Below are 22,841 nucleotides of genomic sequence, written 5' to 3'. Positions count from 1 at the left end.
TTCAGACACTGATGGGCTCATTAATGGAAAATGATGTTTACTACAGACTATGCATTTTAGTTTTGCTTTGTATCTTTTAGAATTGTGTCCAGTTTTATAAAAACAAAACCAAGCACATTTCGTTTTTTTAATCTTTTGTCTTTCATCAAATGTAATTTTCTCAGCATGAAAATAATCACAGCTATGATGCATTTTAGAAAAGAAAACACAAAAGCGCTTTTTTTTTTTTTTTTTTTTACTTTGAACTAATAATTCTGATGCACTTTACAAACTCTTCATTTCAGAAAATTTTATTTCAATGTTTTAAATTTTTCCTTTCTAATCCAAACTTATCCACTACTGTAGAAACTTGTTGCCCCACATTAACTTCATTTCTCAAAAATTTCATTAATTTCTCTAAATGGCTGTGGAGATAGGATCAGTATTAATGTTTCTTCTACTTGTTCTTAAAATATCTTCCGATAAGCTACTTTCTACAAGGGAATACAATAGATTTGAGTGCTGTCATAGCCGATTCTAACTTATCATAAACATCATGCATTGGCAAGGGATTTGTAACATTTTTAATAACTAATTTGAACAGTTCCCATAAATAAAACTCCAACATAAACTTCTTCCCCGAATCAATCTCTTAATGTTACAATCACTGTTGGATAATTTCGACCACTTTGTGGACCAGTTGTCTGTACATTTTCTCTAGCTTTGTTACCTTCCTCAGTACACTGAATCAAACACTGAAACTTCTCCAATTGAGCCAAACTAGAAGCTTCCTGTATTTTTTGAGAATTTACTCCAGAAACTAAGCCATTCTCAAAATTACAATTTAATCTTTTACACTCAATCTTGTATAATTTACACCGAGGGCCTTCAGTAACAATTTGATTTTTATTTTGCTCAGCATTTAAGAAGCAAGAAACAAAGAAAACAACTTAAACAAAGAGTGTGTGAGGATTTATCAATTTATTTACTACTATTATTAACTTTTCATCAATAGGTAATTCTGAGTTAAAGTACTTTTCTGTTGCTCCCTTTTTACCCACGCTTTTCATGTCCGAACGTAAACCAGATGGCGAGAGTTTATACAGATTGAGGGAGAACAAAGTGCCATTTAAGCCAAGGTTTCACAATTTAAATTTAGACAGCATGTTCTGCCTACTTGAGGTCATGTTGCTACCATGACTTAAGAGTGATTTGATTCTGTGGTATTGAAGGTTTTTAGCCACTAGGCTTGACTAGCCAGTTTTCTACAAATTAGAACCTTCCTGCGTGTTAGTTCATCCTGAAAGCAATTAGGCAAATTTGATTATAGTTTAACATTACTTATTTCAGCTAAGCCAAAAGTGTTAGCTTGTGTAAGCCCTAATTGGGTCAGTGTTACTCCTTTATGTTCAAATAAAAGGGTCTGATACACCCATCTTCTAACTTTATCATAAGACATATGTATCATAAAAGATCATGTATCATAAAACTTGAAAATAATTAGTCTCTTTAGAGCTTGTTAGTGTATACCTCCTAAGAGTACTATTCTATAACTGAACTAATTATTGAATGAGAAGCGAGAGAGTATTAAAAAAATGGTTAATGCAAGCGTTGTAAAAAATTTAATACAAGTATTAAAAAAAATGTTAACTAATGCAAATCTGTTAAAGGTACACATCAAAGTCTTATTATCTTATACCCAGCAGTTCTCTTAAGCTTTTAAGAACCGTTGAAACTGGGGATTATCTGAGCCAATGGAGACTTAGCCAACCCATCTCCAAAACCAGATTTACCCCATAGCGCACTGAGTTGAAAACTCTGAACTGCATGCATAGCGGAGCTAGTCGACACATGGAACTGACTCTGTTAGCTCAAATGATCCTCAATCTGAATAGCTCTTTAACGTTTGCTTTTGGAACAGCTTTTGTGATGATATCTGCTAACTGATCTTCAGATTTCACACACTTTATAATGACAGATTTGTCTTCCCATTTTTCATGAATAATATGTTAGTGCATATTACTATGTTTTGTGTGTTTCTGAAAGAGACATTTTGAAGAACTTAATAGCACTCTTACCACTAAAGGTAATAAAACCCTCTGAACACATTTCACCTTCACGCACATCTTGCAGAAGTTGATGACACTACAATACCTTTTTCACTGAAGTTGAAACTGCAATATATTCAGCCTCGGCGGTAGATGTAGAAAGAGTTGATTGCTTTTGAATATACCAAGTTATTACACTTTTGCTAAGTACCAGAAGTTAAATTTCTTTGTTAGCAAATTCTGCGTCTGAGTATCCGACAAGACAGCAAGTAACATTAGCTACTGGAAAATACTTGATGCCATAGTTTGTTGTATCTTTCAGGTATTTGAGAATGCATTCTACAGCATTCCATTGTACTTGGTGAGGACTGCTTGAAATATGCTAACCACATTTACAGCAAAAGCTATATCTGAACATGTAGTCATGGCAAAAAACATTAGTGATCTAATACCCTCTCTGTGAGGAACTATTTTCCCATCTGGTAACGGATTGGATTCTAATGATAGGCTTATGCCAGGATCTACAGGTACAGTGTTAGGAGTTGCATCTTCTAAGTGAAATCATTTCAGAACATGCTTTATACAGCTTTCTGAATACATGAAAATTGAGTCACCTGCTTTATTATCAATTTGCATTCCAAAAAAACATCCTGTTTCACAAATTGTTGTTTCAAAACTCTTTCTCAGGTCATCTACAATTTCTGTTCATGATACACGATACACAAAAACGATAAAACAGTATTCACAAATAGAAATAAAACTATTTTCTTATTTCAAAAACTATCACTAAAGACATACGAATCAACAGCACTTTGCTTGAAACCAAAACCAGTTTAGAATTCAGAAAATGTCTTGTTCCAATATCCAGATGTCTATTTCAATCTATATAGGGTTTCAGTTCATAAACAGCCTTCAAGTTTATGCATCATGTTTTTTCATACCATATTCTTAGATTATCCTTGTGAGAAATGTTTGCTTTAAGAGAAATTGTAGTTTTGAAAAGCATGTGATACAAGTATTTTGCAGAACATACTGCAGAGAAAACTAGCTCATCTTCACAGTTGTATATATAAGCATGAGATAGCATTTTTAATTACATCCATTCCTTTATCCATAATAACCCCTTGAGAGAGAAGATTTTTCTTTAAATGTGGAACACAGAGACCACAACATTTTTCTCTTTCCATTTACCATAAATAAAAAATATAAATTAATTCAATAATAATACAAATAAATATAAATTTGAAAATTTTTCCTTTGTGATATTATGATATTTATTGTTTAAGAATTTCTGATGACTGCTCAATAAGTGATATTAAAAAATTGCAATGATAAGCTTTTTTTTTCAGTTCTCTCCAAAATATTTTTATTTAGTTAAAAAAATTGGGCCCATCAGCTGCTTTCAGATCATTTGAGTTTGACAGCACTGTTGTAATTAACACATTAAAGTCAAACATTGAAATTACATAAACCTTTTAATAATGATTATGGAAAACTGAAGAATCAATATTTAGGAAATAAAATTCGGTTTACATGAGCTAAAAAACACAAACTATGGTATAAAAAACTTCATGGTAACAATGCTTACCGATATATTAACTTGTAATTTTTAAAAATCCTTCCTTCTATTTTTAACTCTTGTCAAATTCTGCTTCCTTTTCAACGAATGAAAGAACTGTTATCAACCCTCTGACCTGCAAAACCGGCTTTAACCGGTCAAAAAAATTTTTGGTCATTTGGTATATATATTAGCTTATAATTTAAGACATTTTGCTTTACTTTCTTTAATGTAAATGTCATCTTAATGAATGTCAGTTTAAAAAAATAAGAGATTAAAATAAATATTTACACAAATTTAGCTAATAAATGCTCTTTAAATAATGCTTCATGACAGACGCATGCCACTCAAATAGTTAAACTGTGTTTTCTATAACTATGTTAAGCATTCTTTTTATCACTAACACAGCAGTTTAACAAGCCTTTCCATATCTATATGTACAAACAAAATATAAAAAATATGGACAAGATGATGGAAGTGTAAAAGTGAAAGACAAATTTACATATTGATAATAATTTTTTATCATAAATTCTTGTTTGATTTTTTTTCTTCTATAACTTACATAAACTTGATTTTGAAATACTGAGGTTCTTGGTAACAAGAAATAAAGCTATTCATTTTCTTTTTGAAACATAAATATGCAACACTAACTCATTTTAATTTCTATTCCTCCTATTTTTGTAGGTCTATCATGAAGAATGCTTCTGTGAAATATATCAAGGTAATTATTTTTTCAAATTTGAAATTAAAATGTTTCAATATATTTTAAATCCTACAGTTAAAAGAATACAAGATTGCATTTAAGTTGTTAACAGTCTCTCACTTTGCCATATCCTTAAGTAAGTATTCTGTCTGTAACTCATTTTGAGATTAGATCAGAGTATGTCACCATCGTATTAAATGCAATAATGCACTGCACTTAAGTTTTAAAATAAAGACCTTAATTTCCAGCACAATAATAGGCTGTACCACTGATTTGGGAAAAGTAAGGATGCTTTTCATCTACTGCTCACAACTGTCTTTTCAAGCATATACGTATTCCACATGAGTAAGAAAACTCCCAAGAAAAGTAGTTAAAGTGAAAACGTGATGTCATAAATTTAAGAAAATTTTCTGTCTTTACAGTACAAAGTACAAAATTGCTTTGTATTATAATATTTTATGATGTAATAGCTTTTTCATGATTAATTTACAAGTTGTTTAGGATTCAATATTATGTTCATGGGGGATGGCATGTGTACTGACCTTCTGCCAGGAGAGAATACAGGTAAATTTAACAGAATACAAGTTTATTTTTATTCCTTGTTTACTCTACGAGTTTCTCATTCATCTCTGTTTAGCTAAAATTTTAATTTCAGCACTTCAACCTTTCCTAGGAGAAAAAAATCATTGACTTCAAAATTGTCATCTGGCATCAAAACGTTACACAGTTAGAGCCCTTAAATGTGGCAAATTCAGGAAACAGAAATGCACATTAGGTCCACATCCTAGTTGAATGGAAAGTTGTTGATATGAAAGCCTACTTTTATTCTTTAGAGATTCTCAACCTTTTTTTTGCCGTGGCATAGTTTTAATGATTTCAAAATTTGGTGGCACACAAAGAAAAAGATAAGTTTAAAAGTTGTTTACTTACCTAAAATACACTGTGTAAAATAGTTTATAATAATAACTTTGAATGTAAAATAAAGTAATATGTACTACAAATACAGCAGTATGTTTCTTAAGGGATTAATTACAAGTTAGTAATAAAAATACTTTTAATGAGAAATTTCAGCTAGTTGTTTTTGATAATTTCATTTATATTTGGTCGTCAAAATTACAATGCTACTCTCATATCGTCTTCTACATTTAACATCTTTTTTACGTTTTTATGATGGTTAATACTGAAAACCCAAATTCACACAAATAAGATGTAGAAAAGTGTAATAGTATTTTTAAAGCTTTTTTGGCCATCATGGGATAATCACATCTAATGCTAATCCAAAATGAATTGATTCTTCCGAATATTTTAAAATTAAATATTGATAATTAGAAAGCGAAATTAGTTCTTCCTCTCCGTTCAAATTTAATTCAAATGCAGAAGTATTCTGCACCAAAATTGGCTTGGATACCATAAGTGGAGCACTTTTTAATGTCTTAAAAATCGAATTTCGCATATTCTCATGTGTATCGTATACTAGGACTAAAACTATTATAATTTTTACTACATACATTTCTAAAATTTAGTGGCAGTGGTTGAGAATGACAGCTTTAGACTATTGTCTTTGTTAATTTCAGATGAGACTGGAGAACACAAGAGAAATTTTCACCCTGGGTTAGGATACAAATAGGTGGTTTTTGAAATAAAATTTCACAGTTGGTGAAAGGAGGGAAAATATTTCTCTTTGAAAAAGGATATCCGTAGGAAGCCAAAGGAGCTGAAAGCCAAATAAGAGCTTTGAGGTGTATCAAATAATAAAATAGTTTAATGGCATTTCTCCTTGAACAAAATGATATATTACAAGCTATATTTACAGAAAATTAAAAAGGGGTCCTTACGGGGCTCAATAATTGAAGGTGTTCGGGGAGATGCTTGGCATCATACCACGAAGCATGCTCCTTTTTATATATAAAATCTAAAGCATAAGATATAACAACTTCAAAAATACAACATACTTTTTCAGATGAGACATAGTGTTTTATTTTTCAATTTTGGGCTGAGTTACATCTTCTTGTAACATTAAACCCTTATCACATACGATATTTGTTGCCGGAACAAAACGTTTGCAGCAACAGTTCTGAGAAACGCCCTTTGGCGAAATAGGGTTACCATCTTCACTTGATAAACAAGCTGAAAGCCAGACAAGAATCAGTTATCGCTCAGATTGGCGAAAGCGACGTTTCCTTTCAAGTGACATTTGCTTCTTCACGTTGCTTGTATCGCTCACACGCTTTTCGTTTTAAACTTTATTGTTAGTAATGGAAGATAATAGAAAGGTGATTGCTATCAAGTTAATCACTTTGATCTCCACTCTGGCACTTCAAGTAACAGATAAACACACTTCTGGTTACAGTGATCAATTACATCAGTAATAGCCAAATTCTGTATACGCTAAAAATAGTTTAATACGTGTGCTGGATAAATAGGTGATAATCAGTTGTGCACTGTTTTAAGTAATCAAATGTTATAAATGCACAGCTGTTACATTTCTTATTATTTATTAGTCATGTTTTTATTACGTAGATCATACATATGATATAATTATGAATTAATCCAATAACAAAATGTTTACACTCTTTAGTACTCAAATACTCATCAATTATTTTTCAACTGATTATTACATACCCATAATAATTTGCAAAGAACTGATAACTATAGTTGCTGCCAATTACATAATTGTTATCTGAATTATAAGCAACTTCAAATAAACTTCTTGGCAATGTTCATTTTTGTATTCATACATAGATATATATACACATCTAATAAGTCTATTTATCAGACATTATCTATGTGTATTTTCTGTTGTCTGCATTGCAATGAAAATTTGATGGCTCACTGGAAAATTTGTGACCTGGTGACCACCTTCTGACCTTGACTAACTTTATGGCTCATAATTACTGTTCTGTCCATTCAAACAAACAAACAAAAACAAAAAAAAAAAAAAAAAAAAAAAAAAAAGACCTTTATGACAAAAGTCTATATGGCTGATATTTACATCCTCACAGCCAGCAGATACTATTCAGCAAAATGAAGATCAAATAAAGCATATGAATACATGAGCAATCAAACATGTGCGAGTTGTTTACTGTCCCATAGAACACTCGGTAATACATCTAAAACACATTAATTATACCAATTCTAGAAATTAGGTGGTGCACATCATGAGTTTGTTTTATGTGATTACAGCAAAGCCTCGAGGGATATCTGCCTAACAAGAGGGGTCCCTTTGTTGAAGATTTTTTAAAACTGGCTCGTATACCAGTTACAAATGGGACAAACCAAGGAAACGTCATGTAGCCAGCCCGTTCGCGGCATTCTAACCTGAGACAGAACTACCAGTATTCAACGATGCTTCAGCCACTAGTAGGCCCGTACACTTAATTGGAAAGTGCAATTCATTATGTAAACAGACATGAAGGTGATAATCAGTTGTGCACTGTTTTAAGTAATCAAATGTTATAAATGCACAGCTGTTACATTTCTTATTATTAATTAGTCACGTTTTTAATTACGTAGATCATACATGATATAATTATGAATTAACACAATAACAAAATGTGTACAATCTTTAATACTCAAATACTCATCAGTTATTTTTCAACTGATTATTACATACCCATAATAATTTGCAAAGAACTGATAACTATAGTTGCTGCCAATTACATAATCGTTATCTGAATTAAAAGCAACTTCAAATAAACTTCTTGGCAATGTTCATTTTTGTATTCATACATACATATCTAATAAGTCATATATTTACATACAGATAGAGAGATGCGATGGTTTAGAAGTTGTTTATATATTTATTAGCATTAATGTAATGAATAAGATTTACATTAATGAATGTATATATAAATGTTTTTCACCATGCATAATAATAAATCCATAAATTTCCAATGTTTCAATATGTAGCATTTACAATAAAAGTATAGTTTCTAATGTCGAAAAGTATTTCATTAATAACATGAAAATAATATACAAATTTAATGAGTATTCTCATTATTACATAAGCTATGCTTTTCTTTTTTTATGCATCTTTTATGCTGTTTAAAATGTGTCACTGATTATGCAATTAACAATTTAAAAGATAAGTAATTAGGAGAAAAGCCGCACATATACAAACGGATTTTAAAAAATTATTCAACTTAAATTTAAGAAATAAAATTCTATTATAATACAGTGATAATACACGATCAGCACGAAATACGACACATTTGGCGAACTTTTGACGATGAACAATTTGTAAACAATTCCAAACTGCAAGAACATCGTAAAATACCGTCAACTCTGAAATTTCCATGATTATATATTTAATGAATATATAAACATTTTAAAAATGACGCAGGTAGTTATATTATTACAGCAAAACAGCAATAATTAAATCAACCTCTATTTCCACCGTCCATGACTTCACAGTGAGAGCCACCGCCATATTGAAAGTTACCGTGATCCTTCAGAAGCAGAACTTTCGTTTGATTGGTTGAACGTTCGAGGAACACGTCTCCAGCCGGAACATTTTTGGAAAAGTTTTAAAATGTTGCTCGTAGCCGGGACAGGTTCCTCCTAGCTAGACGAAACATATCTCGTTATATTATTACAGCAAAACAGCAATAATTAAATCCACCTCTATTTCCACCGTCTATCACTTCACAGTGAGAGCCACCGCCATATTGAAAGTTACCCATGATCCTTCAGAAGCAGAACTTTCGTCTGATTGGTTGAACGTTCGAGGAACACGTCTCCAGCCGGAACATTTTTGGAAAAGTTTTAAAATGTTGCTCGTAGCCGGGACAGGTTCCTCCTAGCTAGACGAAACATTTCTCGGAAGCCTCCCGCTTAAAGCCGTCCTACTAGAATCTCATTTCTCGGAATTGTCCCAGGTAAGCGCGTGCATCCATAGAAGTGATAGGGCTATTACGTCTTTGCAGATGAGGTTTTTGTCGCACAAACGTCGCTATTGCATCTTTATTAGGTTATACTTCGCTTGTTAAAGCATCGTATCACGACGTCTTAACGACGCCTAAATGTTAGCAGAATTCGACCTTTTTGCAACAATTGTGAAAAAGTCGTTATGTCCTTGTGTTACATATTGATTTTTGCAGAAAAATAAGCTTAATAATTAATGTATTTTTCTTGTTTTTTTTAAAATTTTGTATTCCTTGTATTTTCTAAAGTTTAAATATTTTATCATTTTCTGAAAACCAGAAGATAATACAAATTTTTCTCTTTAGAATAAATATGCATAATTATTAATAGCCTTAATTATTTTCAGTACTTTAAACTATATTTTTTAAATAACTTAAATTCCAAGTCACTATTATTTAAGATTTCATAATTTTTTTCCTTAATCCTTTAGTATGTAAGTGAGAATAATTATGAAAGCGGTTATTATAAATCTATAACATTAATAGTAGTTTTTAAGTAAATAAAACTCAAACAGACATAAATAAAGATATATATGTGAGTAAGCAAAAGAGCGTTTCTGATTATAACAGCATTATCCCATTTATTTCTGTTAAATCTCAGAGGCATTGAAAATTGCCCCGGTCATGATAAATTAGGAAGCGGTTCTTAAGGTAGCGTAATCAGTATTTTACCAGAACTCAAGTATTAGTAATGTAACATACCTGCATCCAATAACAGCATATTGAGCTCATTGTTGATATATAAATATATCACCATTTTCACTTAAAAAAATTTTGTTGATAAGAATATCACAAAAATACAATTTTCTATATCTCTTTCAGAGTTGAGAAATCAACATTTATTAAGATGGAACAGAAGCATACAGAACAGGCTGCAAGACACTACCAGTACACAAATGAATAAATATTCACGTATTTGTTCCAGAGTTTCAACAGAAGAAGCAAAACAGTCAAAGAGCAAAATACAGCCAGCTCAACAATTTAAAGAATTACAATTTGCTGAAGAATTAAGGATGCGTGAAGAACCTATTCATAAAGAACCAACTGTGAAAAGAAGAAGGTATGAAAAGAGAACTTAATTCCATCACTAATCTGTCCTATACAATGCCCAGTGAGAAGGCATTCTTTTAACCCAAAATATGTAGACTTGCAAAGCAAAAGTACGTTAGCCATTATAAAGAATATCCTAAAGCTTGTAAAAGATCTAAAGAATGCAACCCCTTCTCCTTCATAACACAGAACTTCAACCTCCTTTCAAATACCGCAACAAAAGAAACTAATAAGGATGAAAAATCTTCATACTCTAAAAGGAAAATCGCATGCATTGTACAGAGCTCATAAGAACCTACTAACGACTTCCTCTTTCCCTAAATTGCAAAAATTTCAAATCCCCAATCACAGCTTCATCTGAAAATTCAACTGAAGTACTTGAATTGAATCAAAGAGCCCATACAAGTTCTCTGGCTTTATGATCACAAACACTATATACTACCTTAAGATTTACTTATTCTGTGTGCTGGTTCTCAATGAATAAGACCTGCTTTGCATAGCATTTAAGAATCGCATAGAGACCAGCAAATGAACTGCTTTGCATAGCATTCGAGAGCAAAATGACTTGCTTTGCATAACCATAAAGCTATTTCCTCTATCCTTGCGTCAATGGAATATGGATCTTAACATCCTAAACATGAATGATTTTAAGAATTGGTAAATTTTCAACTCAAACTTACAAAAATTCTGGGGAAAATATAAAAAAAAGCTTAAAATCAAAGATATCCCATTAAGTTCATTAAATATGATTTCATACATTTGAAATTTTGTTTTGCAATATAAAGCCATGTTTAAGTGTACACAAAAAAGGATAAGACCAAAATGTTCATTATATGTGAGGGTTCATTAAAAGGCAAGTTTGTTACAGACTTTGACTGTAATTTATATAGAAAAGAATTGTACAGTAATAAGACAAATCAGTTCCAAATCGATGTAGTTCAAAATGTAAATTTGATTTTATTGCCCTCCAACATATCTCTACATGTTTTGCATATTTATTTTTTCCCTAGCACTGCCAGGGCTTGGGCAGAAGACTCCTCTGCAATCAGCAGGATCAATGACCAAGTATATAACATCATGCAATTGTGAACAGTGGACTCAATGGATCAAATTTGAGTGAAAATGGAAATTGCATTTTATTATTATGTTCACCTTACTGTCTTTAACATATTTTGAAAATAAATTCTTTTCATTATTACAGATACTCTTTTATATTCTTGATTAGCACAGAATATATACAATACATTAATCACCATAAAATTTTATTAAAATTGCATGAAAAATGACTATTGGTTTTCAGGCTTATTCTGTGATTTTATTTACAAGCATTCTCCCATGTGCCATTAGCAAAAGAGTTAACCACAATTATTTTTATTATTTTTGATTTTTCACTATTTATATTATTTTTATTACATTATTATTTATTTTTTAATTTACAATTACAGATATTGTTTTAATTTCTGCATTAGCCACAGAAAATATGTTGCAAATCCTACAGGAAAAGAAATTAGAACTGTGCAATCAGAAAAAATTCATTTCGCGGAAAGTCATGCAAGTTCAAAAATTCAGATTTTTTTTTTTTTTTTTCATTTTAATGAAGGCCTACCTTTTAATTAACAATCACATTTTAATCTAGCATCTTTTAGCAATAACTAGAGCAGGTAAGTGCTATAGTTTTTAGAGATGACTTTGTGGAAGACTTTTAGGCAAAACTGGTTCATATTCACACAACCCACCAAAGGAAAGGAAACAATGAAAAGCAACCATGTAGCCAGACAGACTGTTTTCCTCAGCTCAAGCAAATGTCAAAACAGCATTAGGTGGTCATAAGCACTTAGCTACTGGTGTGGCTCCAATTGGCAAGCAAAACAAAGTCATGAATGACATTTTTACAGGGTTGAGGCACTTAAAAAATTTTATTCCAAAATTTGTTTTCATAGGAATTTTAAGTTCGAGACGTGCACTTTCACTAAATTCTATGCAATTTACTTGTTGCTGTCTTTGTGTGAGTATGATAATGCTAGGAGAAAATTAAACATGTCAGCATATAAAATGGAATTCTCTGAAAAATTTATAACAAAGAAAAACAATCAAACCACAAAAGGCCATGCCATTCCCAAGGCAGATGTTATCACTTTTGTAACTTTAACTACTTTATAATCTTATATTCAACCTTCAGAAAGAGTTAAGAAGGTCTGATTTTAAAGATGTTGAATATGTTAAAATCAAAAGAGAAATTAATTACTAAACAAAGTTCAGTATTGCAAGAAACACCTCAGGAATTTGGCAGAAAGCTTGGACATGGTGGATTTTAAACAAGAACATGGTGGTTTGTGCAGTTTTAGAAAATGGTATTAAAATTATCCATATACAAGGATAAAAGTGTTCTTTCAAATAATGCTATGAAAGATTAAACAAAAATGTCTTATAAGATGTGATGATGGATTAGCTTACAGTAAACAGACTTCTAGAACAAGAATTCCCAAACATCCACAGCTAAGCTAATGGCACAGAGAGAGGATATGCAAACCTAATTTACTGGAAATGCTTTGACCAAAACAACTCTAGTTTTATATTAAAAAGAATATTACTGAAATTTTTATATACACTACAATTAAAAGTAGATTATCACTGTAATCTAATTTTCAGAGTAATTCTAACTCTAAATACCTCCCTACAAAACAAAGCCAAAAACTAATATTGTTGCACACCAACGGCTGAGCAGTAAATGGCATACAACACTTGTAGTTTTGTTTGGGGTAAACGAGTTTCGAGGAACAGGCTAGCTGCATGGACGTTTTCATGGTTTTCGGTATGTGTAATGTGGATACGAGCCAGTTTCCCTTAAAAAGACCTCCACGGGGCATCCCTCCCTTTCTGTGTAGTGCCTAAGGGTGGAGCACATAATATGTGAAATGGGGGAGAAGAACTCATTCTGTGGAAAAATGCGAGTGAATAACATCAGACTTAATGCATTACAGTTAATGAATCAAATGAGTGATATCATATACAAAGAACATAAATATTAATCCAAATACTCACATTGAACTATAATTTCAATAAAAAATGAGCCAATTCAGATGAATATCTTTTTTTTTTTTTTTTTTTTCCCCCTTGAAAATGACAATCTTAACATACCTGTTGAAAAATATATAATTATACTTTGCAAATTTCATTAAAATTAAATACAGTACTAAAAAAAATCTTAAGGGCTATTGACTCTGGGTAGCTGCAACAAGTTTTTTTCCTCATAGCGAACCGAGTTAAAAAATCATATAGCAGAGCTTCACATATAGGCAGAGCTAGTCAACAGATGTAACTGACTTTGTTAGCTCATATAAACCACAGTATGAATAGCCCTTTACGCATATCGAATGTGAATAATAACTGACATAACCTACTCATTGGTTATTAATCTTAGAGCAATACTATAAAATATAATTCTTTCTTATAAAGAAACATGATTACTTCACTTCATTCAGGTAATATTTGTACAGCAATCTACATCATTATTGTAGAATTGGAATGATTTAAGGATTTTATACAACCGATAAAAATGACACTAAGGTATTAAAAGACTATCTCATCCTCCCATCTACACCCTTGTCTTCCGTATATCCTACTGCTCAATCTAAAGTGCTGCGACTTAATACACTGTTATCATTGCCTCCATGTATAAATTCTGTTGTGTTCTAACTCATCTATTCTCAAAGGTAAAAAATAAATTGCACATATTATTACTGCTTCTATTAACTGTTTTATACATAATAGTTTTCAAGTTTCACAATATCGAAGCACATACTTTTTTAAATATGTCTGAAACATTTTTCAGCATTAACTAATAATAATTACTTCTTTGCTTTATCCCATTTACGTTAGGGAAAGCTCTACTCTTAAAAAGCAAAAACCACAAAAAGAATTATATCAAAAAATGAAATATTTTAAAATAATTACCAAATTAAAATTTTGAAATGATGATAACTATTGAAGTTATGTTTGTAACAATTATTAATTTTTTCTCCTGAAAAGGCAACAGAGGATATATAATATATTTAAAAATAAGACTTTAGTCAACATGAAATTTTGTTTGATCTCTGTTAGTCTGTGATGGGAGAAAAGTGCTTCAAATATCTCCAAAAGTACATGCAAAGCCCTAGGACGCTTCACAACTGATGCATATTTTCAGAGTATCTCCAAACTTTTAACTGCTGACACTTTGCTGGATCTGTACACACACGTTCAGCAGAGATGATATGTCCAATGTAACTCACTTGATGTCTGAACAATTTACATTTGGCAGGATTACGACATTCAAAAATCAGGAGTTTTTTTAGGAAGTCAGGAGAATTTTCTCAATGACAAAAAGATTTTTTGAAAAATAAAAATATGTAGAAAGAAAATATATCTTTTAATAATAAATTAAGTTGAATTACTACCTAATTAATATCTCCAATATTAATACTTGGATCATACAGAAATGATTGACACAACGGCTCTCACAACAAAACTATAACACTATGCGAAGGGAAAACAACTAAAATAGACACAAGGGGGCATGACTAAAAATTAAAAATGTGGAATAGTGGTCAAAGATTATAGAATTTAATTTAAGCTGACTCAGTAAATTTATCATAATATAACACATTCAAATGTTAGCAGCGATAATGGAAATTACAAATTATCAGAGCTGACAGGAACTAATACAGCGAGCAAAGAGGTCAGAAATACTTTGTGTTACACTCCCAAAACCTCAGTTTAAAAACTGTCCAAGTGATTTGAATTCTAGTGATAAAATAGAAATGAGAAATTATAGTAAAGACTGAAATTATAAACAACTGGATAATTTACATATCTTTAACAACTGTACATATCTTTGAAGAATAATTTTCTTTTCCTTTATGTATTCAGTTTCTTCTTCAATACGTTTCCATTTCATTTTAGAATTTTTGGATTTAATTAAAGATTTCTGTTATTCTAAAAAAGCTAAATGCATTTAGAATGTATAAAAAAAGCTGCTAATTTTACTTTTTTTAGTAATATGAACATTCAGAAGAAATATGAAATATATATGGTAAGGGCTAATTACAGAGCTAGTGTGGCAGAATTATTAGAATTTAGTGACACACCAAGCAATAAAATCTAGAAATGGCAAAGCTTTTCGAATTTAGAGCAGGCAGTAGAAGCAGAATTGAGAAGCCACAGAAATTACATCAGGTGGGAAAATGTCTAATGCGAGCCCCGTGTATGATGCATTAAGACATATTAGATGAATCTTTTAAATCGTCAGTTTTAAATTTTTTTATTAATAAAAAAAATTCCTTCCTATAATGCCAGTCCATGTGATAAGATTAGAAGCATGTTTGATATCTATCATGCTTGTATCTAGAGAAAAGTAGGGAAAACAAAGGGAAAATAAATATGTTACAAAAAAGATTCTAGTATCAGAAGTAAAACATTCAAATATCATGTTCTTATTGTTCTTCCGGGAGTTTTCCAAAAAGTAAGAAATTCATCGCAAACTTTTGTCTAGAGAAAAGTAGGGAAAATGAACATGTTACAAAAAAGATTCTAGTATCAGAAGTAAAACATTCAAATATTATGTTTTTATTGTTCTTCCAGACGTTTTCCAAAAAGTAAGAAATTAATCGCAAACTTCCTGAAAAATACATCCATTACATGTTAATGCCATGGAGACATTTTTTATTTTATCACATTTTTCTGGAATATTCTAGAATTATCTATAAATCCTTCTAAACTTTCCAAGCTGCAATGTCTAAAATCCTAAAAAATTACCCCTACCAATTCTGTAACAGCAAAATGGCAGAAATATTTTGGGAAAAAAAAAAAAAAAAAAAAGAGGGAAAAACAGTAAAATTAATTTTATAGAGAAAACTGATGCATATCCTGAGAACTCCTAAGACAATTACACAGGAAAAACTCTTAGCATGAAACAATTAAAAAGAATATATTTTTAATTAATTAGATAGCTATTTTGCTTTTGTTAAGAACTGTTTAGTAAATTGTGCCAGTATAGTAAATACCTTGTTTATTTTTCAGATTTAAAATATTGTACAAGTGGCCAAAATGAAACTTTATAATACGACAGCGAAAAATAAAAACGTTATTTTTTAAATATAATTTCAATATATTACCATCATTTTAATGAAATTTATCAATGTTACAATGTTTTTAAAAAAATTGCCAGATCTCAGAATTAAAAATTTTCTACAGAAACTGATCTTAAAATGTTGATAAGTCGCCAAATTTAGAACCATTTAATAAAAGAATTCGCATCCCCAAAAGTGAAAAGTTTTGTAAGAGAAGTAGAAAGACTTTTTAAGAGACTAGAAAAAAATGAAGTAATTTCGAAATAGGTGTTTCACTTCTTGCTCAGGAACTCGAGTATCCCAACATTTACATTAGAAATAGGAACAAATTATAACCCATGAACCGATTCAAAAGAGAACCATATTTGTAAGTGAATCGCCAAAAATATTCCTGCAAACTGCTAATTGACACTCAAAATGGCAATCAAACACAGACAGAAATTTCAAACGATTCAAATTAAGGTCCTTCTACCCAATTTGGCCGAAGTTAAGGACCAAAAATTGATTCCAGAAAACCTAGGGACTTTTAAGGACAGTACGAACCCTGGTACTGCAGGGACAGAATTTTCCTTATTTCTGTCAGGCACTCCGAAAAGGCGAGATAAGACAGCCTTTCAACATCCGTGACGAGTTCCTGGAGTGTTTCTGTTGACAGAATTTTAATTGATGCCTGCTGCAGTTTTTTTTAAAACATTTCTTCCCAGAGCGCAGCTCCAAGGCACTGGATAGAGCTTCGAAGTCTAGCCTCCAGTTTTCGGGAAGAGTTTGAAGGATATCTGCTGTGTCTGCGCTCACAAAAGCAGCAAGATGGCGGGCTTTAGCTTTGGAAGCCTATGCATTTGCATTTGTCACTATAAAGAACAGCGTCTTGCCATATGTGAATAGCTTTAGAGAGGTTCGGAAAGACATGATTCAAATGTAAAGGTGTTAGAAGTGTAACCAACTGTCATTATGGACTTCTTTAAACTGTCAACTTCCTTGGCAACAGCAGCAGAAACTCTGCCTTTGATTTGTAGTCTGACAGCAGAAACTCATTTTTCAACTATCTCTATTCTGCCTTTTATAGCCTGAAATTTGTTTTATATTATGGTAGTAATTTATCTTTTCCATTTCTTCTTAACTGCTTTCATCGCCCCTTCCATCTTTTCTTGGAATGCTACAAAGGCAAGTTACCAGCTGTCTTAGTTGCTCTTCCATCGCTGTTGTCATTGGAATTCAACCCCACTTCTGACACCAAATTTTTTTGCGTGCGTACGGATTTGTAAGATTGAATGCATATAAAACCTTTATTAGCTTGATAAAATTTATTTTATCAAACTTAACATTTCACAGTACTGGATCTTTCCACAAAAGTACTCGTACAGCTCTTCTCAGTATCACACAAGTATAATCAGCAGTTAATCTTTAAACTACTAAGAACGTCAAACACAATTCAATGCTCAGTGCATCTAAAAGGCGAAGCTCTCACAAATATCTCAATAATGTGAATGCAGCCCTGAATTAACTAATATTAGTTCAAAACTGATGCTCTTTCCAGCTTATACAGTTTTCCCTCGGCTGCCGAAAAATCTCCAGTACTTCTCGAAATTACCGAAAAGGCATATGAGGGCCGAATAAAGTTAAAGCTACATATAGCATCAATAACAATTATTCATTTATATAAGCCCACCTAACCCATTACAGTTATACGGAGATCAAACCACAATGTCCCTACGTTTGGCGACTTTTGGAGAATTCTCGCCAAATTTGGTGACAAAAATTAGTCGTCAAAAACATTGCGCCAATTTACCGATATAGCCATTAACTCAACGTTACTTGCCCCTGTATTCTTACTTTTTTGAAAAGCTTCGCTTCTTTACATTTTCATGTTACATTATCGAATAAAAATATATACAATTCCAGATGTAATTTCACTAAAATTATTTATATATCTACAAAATCCATAACAATTCTATTTCATGTTTTTCCAGTTTTTAAAGCAACCATAGACAGGGTTCGTAGTCACATTTTAGTTAATAAAATAGGCACCTATAAGCACTTTTCAAGCACATTTTAAGGGGAAAAAAAATACACACCTGTTTAATTACATGTGTACACAACTGCATAGCCTTAAAATAAAAATGAGATTTAACCGTTGTTCAAAATCCGAGAAATTCAGTATTTAAAGAGAGAATCAGCATTACTCAACCATGGGAAACAATTACAATTATTTTTTAATTGCAAATAACAATTCAATTTATAGAACTAGTTTACAATGAAAAGGCGGGAAGAATCCTATAGAAAACTAAACTATATTACAAGATTTAACAATGAAATATCAGTTTAAGTAAAATAAATAATAATAAACTGTGTTTATTATATTCATACAGAGTACTTTACAACATAAGAAAACAAGATTTATGCTTATTAATTAAATTTTAATTTAATGATTTATGCTTATTAATTACATTTATTTTTTCTTTTCTTTTTATTCATAAATGTTTGAATCCAAATCTCTTAAGAGAGTTTGTTTTTCACATAGTTTTTAACATTTCATTACATGTTTTTAAAAGATTAAATTCTTTTGCAACTTCAGCCTTTTTAGCAAATTCATTTGCTTTATTTTCAAGCATTTTAACTTCTCTTTCTAAGAGAGTTTTCTTTCTTTTAAGAGAAATCAATTCATCTGTTAATTCTGCGGCTTTTCTTTTATTTTCAATATTTTTTTTTCCCCCTTCTTCTCTTACAAATATAACTGATACTGTGAATGAGCTGATGAAGCTGCCGCTGCAAAGAATTGTTAAGAGGCTATCACTTCTAGAGACGCGCGCAGCTACGTGGCACAATTCCGAGAAACGAGATTCTAGTAGCACCGCTTTAAGCGGGAGCTTTTTGAGAAATATTTCATCTAGCTAGGCGCAACATGTCTCGGCTATGAGCAATATTTCGAAACTTTCCCGAAAATGTTCCGTCTGGAGACGTGTTCCCTAGCCAAATCCCATGGCGAATTTTCCCTCTTCTTTCTAGCGAGGTAGAAAACAAACTGGTTTATACATTACGTCTGCGGAGCCTTTCCTTTGACCGCTCTCGTATCTTTCCTAATTGACACATCTTTGCAAAATATAGTAAATGTTACTGCGCAATACGCCCGCCTTAATTCTTCCGCACGTGATATTACGCAATTGGAATCAACAGCTGCCAGTATTTGGAGAATGAAAAACTAAATAAAGGAAAAGTATGAGACTTACAAATCTGGAGTGTTTTACATTGTAATTTTGAACAGACTGCGTTAAATTTCAGGAACAGAATCACGCTTCGCTTGGGTTGGTAGATAGCATAAAATTTAGTTCTATTCAATCCATATTGGAAAGTGACAAAATAATAATAATAAAAAAAAATAACATGTTCATTGCTGCGAATTGAAACGGTTCGAATATCCGAGATTTTTCGCAAAGAGGGGAGGATCCGGAATCTTATGACCCCTTTCTTCCGTATTGTAGAATGCAATCGCAAAAAAATCGAAAATGTAAGCCCAACATTCCCAACTTTGAAGATACGCATGAAATGCAGAAATAATAGGAAGATTATTTCTGCATTTCATGCGTATCATTACTATATACCATATTCTAATGGTATATAGTAAATGAATAGTATGACAAAAGCTTTTCAAAAGCAGAAAATTAAAATTAAAAAAAAAAAAAAAGACATAAATCAGCGGTCCATGGGAGATTTAATTTTCTTTTTAAATTTTCACACAAGAATTAATAATAATTAAAAAGAAAAAGTTTACTTACGACCTATATGACCACTCTAAAGCAGACTCTCCCATACTTACTATGTTGATTTCAGTTTTACACCAGGAACACATGGCCTTGCGATTATTTTCGCTTTGTTTAAGCCATTCAGAATATTCTTCCTTAGAAAGCCAATACGTGTTAAAAACACACTTACCCATTTTTAAAGTTTAGTTATACTTCAGCATTTACTGCAAATATATTATAAATATTCATACATATCGTAATAAACGCGTATATGGACTGACCAAGTGGGATTTGGAACGTCTATAGACTGTGGGTGAGAGGAAAAGTATGTGAAAATATGTCGGAATTTTCTACCCCTTTCACAACTCTGACCAATAGAACGACGTGCACCTATCTCAATTAGCACGAATGAAAGGTTAAATGTTACGTTAATGCGGAGAAACCTCCCGAAAGTATGATTCACAATCTGACGCTCCAGATAAGAAATAAAAAGTTGTTTATTTAGTTGCGGCTTGGATGCGAAAAAAAAACGCACTAAAAACAAAAAAATAAGTGTGTTAGAGAAAAAGTAAGCACCTATAAGGGCTTTTATAATTTATTTTCAAATATAAGGACTTATAAGCACTTGTAAGGACCGCTACGACCCCCCGATAGATTAGCGTACTTTTAAACAACTATGGCATCCCCCCCCCGCTCCTAAAGTTTAAGTTTGACAAAACAACTTTACTCACGGTATCTAGAGAGAATTATTCAATTTTTCAAAAGAGGAGGCTAAGGAAGAAGGTCCTTTTTTATGCGAAATTACTTTGATGTTTAATATGATCATACATTATCTAAAATGCTCGGCTAGCTTTGTTTTCGCTATTTTAAAATTTTAATTTCCGATGAAAAATTTTTTATATGTCACTCACCTTTCTATCGCTTAAGGAAAACATACCGTTGATAAAAGAATATACATCTGAACGCAAGCTTGTTTGGCTTATTTGAGCATGGCAAAGCACTCATTGGCTATCTGCTTAAGGGACGGGATGCCTTCGTGGAGAACTTTCTAAGAGAAATTCGTTTCTATACACGTTACGCACGGGGAAAACCATAAAAAAACCAAGCTACCCCTTCGCTCGCCGGGATTGGAACTCCTAGACGGAGCTACCAGTGTTCAACGCCTTTACGGCTCGGCCGCTGGTGGGGCAGAGAACGCAAAAATTTGCAGCGAACATTTTCTCTGCTGTAGTTATGAAAATGACATGAAAAATCGCTTCTTTGGAATACCACAAAAGAACTGTTAAAATCCAGTGCTGTGGCAAAAGTAAACTGCACAGTTGAAAAAAATAAAAAAAAGAAGTCGGTATTTCCGAATGGAATGTTGGCCAACTGATTTTCTATTGTTGTGTCACTCAACCCGCGCATCTCGTCTCTATGGCTGATTTACTACATGACCACGTACCTACAGTTTCAAATGCGCAGGTGCCTGAAAACTTGTCTGACGCGGCGCATCTCAAATCCCCTTGAATGAAATGCTACAATTAGGTGCCTCCATAATAAAATGGCCACCACTTCTGACCTTAGTAGTGGCCAGTGCCGTTATAGGCAAGTGTCCGCCATTTATTAAAAAAAAAAAATGCTACAAAAGCTAAAAATTTGCTCTTGCTTCTCGAAGACTTTGCGACACATGGTCGCCCCCTGTTACCACCTCGGGCCTTTATCAAACTGTCACGAAGTCTTAATGTCAAGTGCCCACTGGGCTTTATTTTTCACGAGCCGGACAAATTGCGCAAAGCTCGATATTTCGGCAATAACTGTGCAGACCAGCTAAAGATTGCAATGATACCAGTAGTAAGCTACAGTTCACTAGTTGAACTCTGAAGGTATTTATTTGATTTTACATGTTATCTATTCTCTTATGTTTCCAATGCACTGTGCTGTTTAAAAAATGCCTCATCATGTCATGCTCCTTCTGGTCAAGTTTACTAAATTGACACTGTTCGCGGAACAGATTTCCAGCGCTTAATGTGCATAGGTGCTTCCATCTAGTGTGGATTTCAAGAACCAATAAAGGCTACCTTAAAGAAGGGAAATGCCAACGATTATAAGTTACGGAGTGCCTATGGTTCAAAACCATGTACCTCCACATCAGAAAAATAAGTAGTGAGCAGAAATAGAAAAATTGCATAAATTGGTTATCGAAATTCATGGAAGAAAAGGCCTACGGGTGGAAGATTTCTGAATGTTTAGATTCAAAACACCAGAAGGAAAGTATTGAGAAGGCAAGATCAATTATTTTCTGATTTCTTATTCTTCTTTAAACTGTTTCTAAACTATGCCGGTATACCTTTCTCCCAAATTAAAGCTGTAATATTTTAGAGAATGTTTCACGTCTTTATTCAGGAAAAGGTCAGTCCATTTAATAGTTCAGAAACCATGAAATTCCTTAACCAGAAATTAATCAAATATACTCACAACAAATCAAAGACTATGTTTTTAATATTAGCGAAGTTGTTAATTATTACTCGCTTGATAAACTTTTAATGACGTTGATTTTCATTTTAATTACATTGACAGCGTTAAAACTTCGCGATGAGGATCGAATGAAAATGTTTACATTTTGTTTAAAGCTTTATGCAAAGTTAGAAACGTGTAACAATACTAAACATACGATAACTATTTTTCTTTGATAAACGTTTAATGTATAGATTTTCAGCACTTCTGTTTAATAAAAAAGCAGCTTGAATGATCA

General features: G+C 32.1%; 1 protein-coding gene across 17 annotated transcripts in view; it reads right to left on the bottom strand.

Moving 5' to 3' along the window:
• Positions 1–22,841, bottom strand: part of LOC118194132 (uncharacterized) — a 134,256-nt gene that overhangs the window by 85,856 nt on the left and 25,559 nt on the right. For 7 of the 17 annotated variants that reach the window (XM_085809340.1, XM_085809325.1, XM_085809324.1 and 4 more), the window contains exon 2: positions 3,616–3,733. The exons of 3 other annotated variants lie outside the window; for them this stretch is intronic. The gene's annotated coding sequence lies outside the window, so the exon portion shown is untranslated. Of the gene's footprint in view, positions 1–3,615; positions 3,734–8,672; positions 9,061–13,302; positions 13,399–20,140; positions 20,231–20,297; positions 20,317–22,841 lie in introns of those variants that run through there. 7 more of the 17 variants (XM_085809326.1, XM_085809333.1, XM_085809329.1 and 4 more) reach the window with 4 other exon arrangements.

The sequence above is a fragment of the Stegodyphus dumicola genome, chromosome X2 (genome assembly GCF_044657685.1).
Source record: "Stegodyphus dumicola isolate Sdum_Otavi_A_Nest chromosome X2, ASM4465768v1".
Lineage (NCBI taxonomy): Eukaryota > Metazoa > Arthropoda > Arachnida > Araneae > Eresidae > Stegodyphus > Stegodyphus dumicola.
The sequence above is the reverse complement of the archived record's forward strand: the minus strand, read 5'-3'. Positions and strand labels throughout refer to the sequence as shown.